The 5,821-nt window shown below is 36.4% G+C and overlaps 1 long non-coding RNA gene across 2 annotated transcripts; it reads left to right on the top strand.

The window, feature by feature from the left end:
* The first annotated feature begins 508 nt into the window (after positions 1-508).
* Positions 509-5,231, top strand: LOC128023836 (uncharacterized). Of its 2 annotated transcripts, none has more exons than XR_008186034.1 (5): positions 509-571; positions 1,152-1,198; positions 3,604-3,672; positions 3,806-3,863; positions 4,236-5,231. It is a non-coding gene; the product is annotated as an uncharacterized LOC128023836 (long non-coding RNA). The 2 variants fall into 2 exon arrangements; XR_008186035.1 differs by having other exon boundaries at positions 3,944-5,231.
* The last annotated feature ends 590 nt before the right edge of the window (positions 5,232-5,821 follow it).

Below are 5,821 nucleotides of genomic sequence, written 5' to 3'. Positions count from 1 at the left end.
AAATAGTTTTCGGTTTTAGTATATTTAGTTAGCTAGCTGAAATACAATGATTTTTTATTCTTTTATTTCAGTTAATGTTTCTTTAATTTCGAGCAATGAATTTCTTTATGCTTGATTTAGTTGTTGACAATTAAAGCAGTTTACAGCAGCAGTTCTAATCATTAAACTGATGCAGATGGCATGTCTGTGTTTTTTATAAAATCGAGATCTGACTACAAAATCTTATGCTTTCTGAACTCTAGACCTGCGGGTTAAACATCTCAGATTAAAGCTGTCTCACTTTCTCTCACTCTCCAGAGAAAGGGAGACCTGTCCATCCCATTACAGTAAGTGTTCTGTCTGTAACAAAGCTGCTGGTGGTAAATCACGATACAGAACATTCAGTGTAAAAGCCAAATTATATTTTTGATGAATGAAATGTGAGTGGGCGTTTGGTGCAAAATGTGGAAACGTCAAACACGATTAATTAGCCTATAGTGTACTTATTAAGTGTTCCTTGTTTCTGCAGAAGTAAGAAAATGTCCATGCCAGATGTGAGTGACATATGGTGTCATGTGCAGCAAGTAAACAGGTAAAAGTGACCAAAAATGTGAAAGGTTCACAAACAGCTCAAGAAGGTCACACACTGTATGTAGGTGTTTCTTAAACTATGTACTTTCAAAGCACACTTTAACAATCTTACTACTAATATGTGTCTACTAAAATTTGGCTGTATTTATTTTGTGCATATTAATATTATTAATAATCTAAAAAATCAAAGTGTTTCTAGTTGAAGAAACACCAATGCAAAGTGCAAAAAAACCTAAGCTTCAGTGGCCAACTAAGCTGATAAAGCTTTGGAATATTATATTGTTTAGTCATTTTATTTGGCAAGAAATGGCTTCAGCTTTATTAATAATCACTTTGTGAACAATGTCAGGCCATTTCCCATCGAATCTCTCTTTGCAGCTGTTTGAGTTGCCAGCTGAGCCAGAGTTTGACTTGCACCCAAACACTGAAAACAAGGCAAAACATGTACATAACACGCCACAGTTTAAATAACAGCATGAATATTTATAAATAGCTTGATGCAGTATTAATCAGGTCAGTCAGTAGTACTATTTGTTAGCAGTTGAACAGTGGAGTAAACTTTTATTACTTTCTTTTGGCAGGAAACAATATTCAAGGTCAGAGGTCATCTGAACCCTGTGGTGTGCGGGTGAGGTCAAATGATTTTTTTCCCATACCACTTTGGTATTCATGCTTGATTTTTTTTGCTTGACAAATCTTTGATTTTAGAGTGTTTTATTCAGTCAGAGAAGCTGCAGTGAGTTTGTAGATAGGAAATTATGCAAAACCAGCTGAGAGTGTATCATACAGATTTGTTTCATGATTTGCTATTTGTGTCAGTTTTCATTCATACAATCATTATATCTGCACTGTTTGTTTACTTCACTGCTTTGCACTCTATCTGCCATGTGCCTTATGCTGCTTTACTTCATTTTATTTTATTTTTAATTTTTTTATTAAATGCCCTTATTTGAATAGTTTTTTTTTTTTTTTTTTTGCACCATGAGTCTGAGAGTAATGCAATACTCAAATCTCTATATGTATGTGCTGTACATGTGGAAGAATTGACAATAAACTTGACTTGACACCCTCAGGCCATCCACGATATAGGTGATTTTTTTTCTTCAGTAGAAGAGTAACAATGTTTTTAGCTGAAACCGTGGTCCTTGGTGATAAATAAAATGCAAGTCAGCGGCTGCCTGTTATTGAGAATAAAAAGCATATCAAGGAAAAATTAATACCTGTGGCTCCTGATGATATATTGAGGTTTTATGAAGTGAAAGATCAGTCTGTGCAAGAAACCGAACATCGTTTATACCGTTATTACCTGTTTTCCGCTAAAGGGTTGACAGTATGTTTCAATGAACTGGTTCAATTCACTAGTTCATTTATGTAATCACAAAATAGTGTAACATATACAAAATTATATTATTAAGCACCCAATAATCATGTGAAATGTGGACTTTTCACATGCCTAAAGCATATAAAGTGAATAAACTAGCACAGAAATAATAAAAGCGTTCATTTCGCTGCTTCATTCAAGTGCTCGGTTCAGTTTAGTGACTGTTGAAGGAACTGGAGCACTGAATGAGTTTGATAAAACCAGTATCATAGGATTATATACGCTGGGATTTTCACTCATTTTGAGTCGGATTGACTCTCAGGCACACCCAACATTGAGTTGTGATTGGGTAACTTTGCTTTGCTTCACGAGCTGTGAAATGTTTCAAATGGTTCAGTCCGATTTGGTGAACTGGTTCAAAAAAAAAAAAAAAATGGTTAAAAAGATTTATTATTTTACGAACCAGATGTCACTTGATTATTACAGGAAATAATGTTCAGTTTCTTGCACAGACTGATCATTTCGCTTCATAAGAACCTTTGGTATTAATTTTGTGCTCCTCCACGGTTTCAGCTGAAACAGTCATCTTTACTTTTCTACTGGAGAAATAAAATCACTTGCATCTTGGACATAACAGTTAACAGCATTTATTTTAATTTTTTTTTACTATCCCTTTAAAACATTGGCTCATTTTGAAACAGTCCGATACGTTACATGCTTAGTTTAATCATTGCTTCTTCGGATGGCACCACTGCTCATTTGGTATATTTGAAGACTAGCGATAATACAACCGTTCTTATGAAGTCTGAAACAACCATTTCAAGTTAACCATGAGAGAACAGGCTGTCCTCCAAACAAACAGTCCTGTTAATGAAGTGCTTACGTATGTACCGTACTTGAGAGCATCCAAATCTTCTGTTCTAGGCAATGTCAGCACACACTGCATGTAAAAATAACCAGCAAAGTAAAAAATGTCTCATTCAGACGAATATGGTTCTTCTGATGTTTGTTGGGTTCATTAGTTATGTTAGTGAGCTAGAAAAGAGGCTAATGAGAATGCGTTTACCTGTGGCTTCCAGCCTAATGAGTCGAGATGTGCTGCCAAGAGCGAAACGTGAACATTAGGACGCAGGCCGGTCAGGATGATCTTCCAGCTCTACATAAATAGCCAAAGCATTAACATTTAATATCAATACTAGTGATGCGAACAGTCAGTGGTAATAGATTATTTTTGTCAACTAGTTAACTCATACCTTGCATGTTAATGTTGTTTTTGTTACACACTCAAGGAAACGTCATTCTGATGCTATTTCAACTCAATTCAGAGGAATTCTTGGGAAAAATGTGAAGGCCTAAAATGACAATTTAGTCATCATTTGAAAAATTTATACACAGATGTATTTTCTGAAATCAAAAGAGATATAAATGAGCAAATTGTAAATTTTATTACTTCTCATATTTTGTCTTATTCTTATTCCAAAGTCTACATTTTCTCTGCATTTAATCTCATAACTAGGAGAAATAGTCGAGATTTATTTGGATATTTCTCTTTCATTCTGTATTCCATTTCAGTCTTGAGCTGAGAAATGGATGCTGTCATTGGTGAATAACGGTGGACCATGAGATGCTCTTTTTCTCCATGATTTTCTGCTCTATTGTCAATAAGAGAACCAAACAGATGGAGGATGATCCATTTTCCAATTTCCGTTCAGATATTGGCACCCATCCCCTCCAGGCGTTCATTTTATGGAGTCATCATCGCCATCGATTTTACTGTCTTGGTAAATATTTTCATTTAGAGATTGAGATGAGATGTGGAAAAATGAGTGAATTAATAAGCAAGAGAGTGCTGAACACAAACAAGCAACTAATTGAACTGCATTGTTCTGAGTGCTCATGCTGATTTCGTCGCAGTTTACTGCCCCGCACCAAATGAGGACGTGTGGAAATGGATTCTGTTCTGCTCAGGAAGGTAAATTGAGTCCTTGTACATATATGGGTCCGGAAAATGCAGAGATGAATCCCCTAAATTACTGATCCATGTGTTTGCAGAGAAAAGGAATCACTAATGAAATGGACTGGTTAATATAAACATATAAAACCATATAATAATGATAGTAATTATTGTACACATTGTAAATGTATCATCTTTGTTTTTGTCTTTGTCTAATAGTAAATGGGTAATCTCCACATTTTCACTTGAGAATGCTGGCTGTTTATAAAAAATAAAAAAAAGCATGCAAATGGCCCAGAAAAAGGGGCCATTTATTCACAAACCCAATAAGTAAGAATATCTATTGGCCAAACCAATTACAGTTATCTCTAGTTGTATTTGTGTCTCCAGTTCTCCAAAACGTTCTTCATTCATGGAAACTGCCAGGTGTAGTATGTGCATGATGCTGGTTTTGGTTCTCTGCTGCTAATTGAATTCAGAACAAGGAGAAGACTGTCAATTAACTCAGTTTCAGGCAGCTTGACCAGTCATGGCACTTCTCGAAACAGTGGAACAGAACCATGAAACATCTGCACATCAGACATGCTGTACGGAAAGAAGAGGACAGGCGGACGGGGAGATCAGAGGAGGATTGAGAGAATGAAATGCAGATTGGAGGTAAAAGAGAAAGAGTATCGGGAGGGCAGCTCTGTCAGCACACAGACATACTGGACCTGTCCGAAGCTTTAATGTTTGTTCGTTTGGGTGCAATTAGGAAGGCCTAGTGATACCTCACCAGCAGGAAAGTGACTTATTTCTTAGTCTGAGAGCTTCCCCAACCAGTGGACTTTACAGCAGGTCGAATCAGCCATTACTAGACAACACCATCGACTCATATCAGACGCAGAACAGGTGATTAACGTCAGAGCTCTAGAACTGACCTCACACCCTTCCACATATTCACTGCTCATTCACCTCTGGACAGTAATTGGAGAAAATGTCTATCACTCGTAGCATCTTTTCTTATTGTGCGTGCTCGCAATCCACAGCTAACCGAAATGAGTGAAATGACTGGAGAATGTGGAGAGCTGTGGCCACCTGATGTGATCGGTTGAGCAAGCTTTTCTTGAGATTATATGATACTGACACTGATGCATTGTTGACTTAGGAATAATTACCATAAAATTAATGAAAACAGCTGGGCAAAGCACAATAAGCATTTTGTTACTTGTATGTTAATGTTATACAAATTGTCTGTAATTCTGTAACTTTTATCACAAAATACAAACAATAATTAATTTTTCTGCTCTTTAATGTGGTGTGGGATCACTGCATTCACCTCAATTCAGACGACATGTGAATCAATCGTATTTTCCTCTTTTCTTCTAGTCACAGCACAAGATGACATGAATGAACATCAGAAGATATGTTGAAAAACTTAATAAAATTAATGTCTCATGTAATTGATAAATAAGTGTTTTTTAAAAAAAATCGTCAATAAAACAGAGTAGGTGGGATTTTCACATTAATGAACTTCATTCACACAATATAACAACTTTAATTTGGACTTTATTCTAAAAATATTATGCCACTAAAATGCTGCCTACTTACTTTCACACACTTGTGAAAGAAAGAAAGAAAGAAAGAAAGAAAGAAAGAAAGAAAGAAAATCCAGATAAAAATGAACTGAATCAGCAGGAAAAGCACTGAAGCTTGAAGGTGTGAGTGGGGTTTCTGAGTCTGGCATCACACGATTCTGATTCAGAAGTCCAGGGGTTTCACGTTCAGTGTGATCAGCATGAGAAACAGTCCTATTATCTGTGTAATGGAGGAGCGACACCCCCTCACACACCACAAGTGACTGCCCACTGAGCTGAAAAATTTAGAAGATGATGATCTCCTAATTCACTGTTCTGGGAATTGCTCTTCTTGTCATCGAGGTGACAGCGTGAGCGCAAAAAAAGGCACTTCAGCTTACCAAAGCATTTATGCTGTTT

This window comes from Carassius gibelio, chromosome A2, assembly GCF_023724105.1.
Source record: "Carassius gibelio isolate Cgi1373 ecotype wild population from Czech Republic chromosome A2, carGib1.2-hapl.c, whole genome shotgun sequence".
Lineage (NCBI taxonomy): Eukaryota > Metazoa > Chordata > Actinopteri > Cypriniformes > Cyprinidae > Carassius > Carassius gibelio.
The sequence above is the reverse complement of the archived record's forward strand: the minus strand, read 5'-3'. Positions and strand labels throughout refer to the sequence as shown.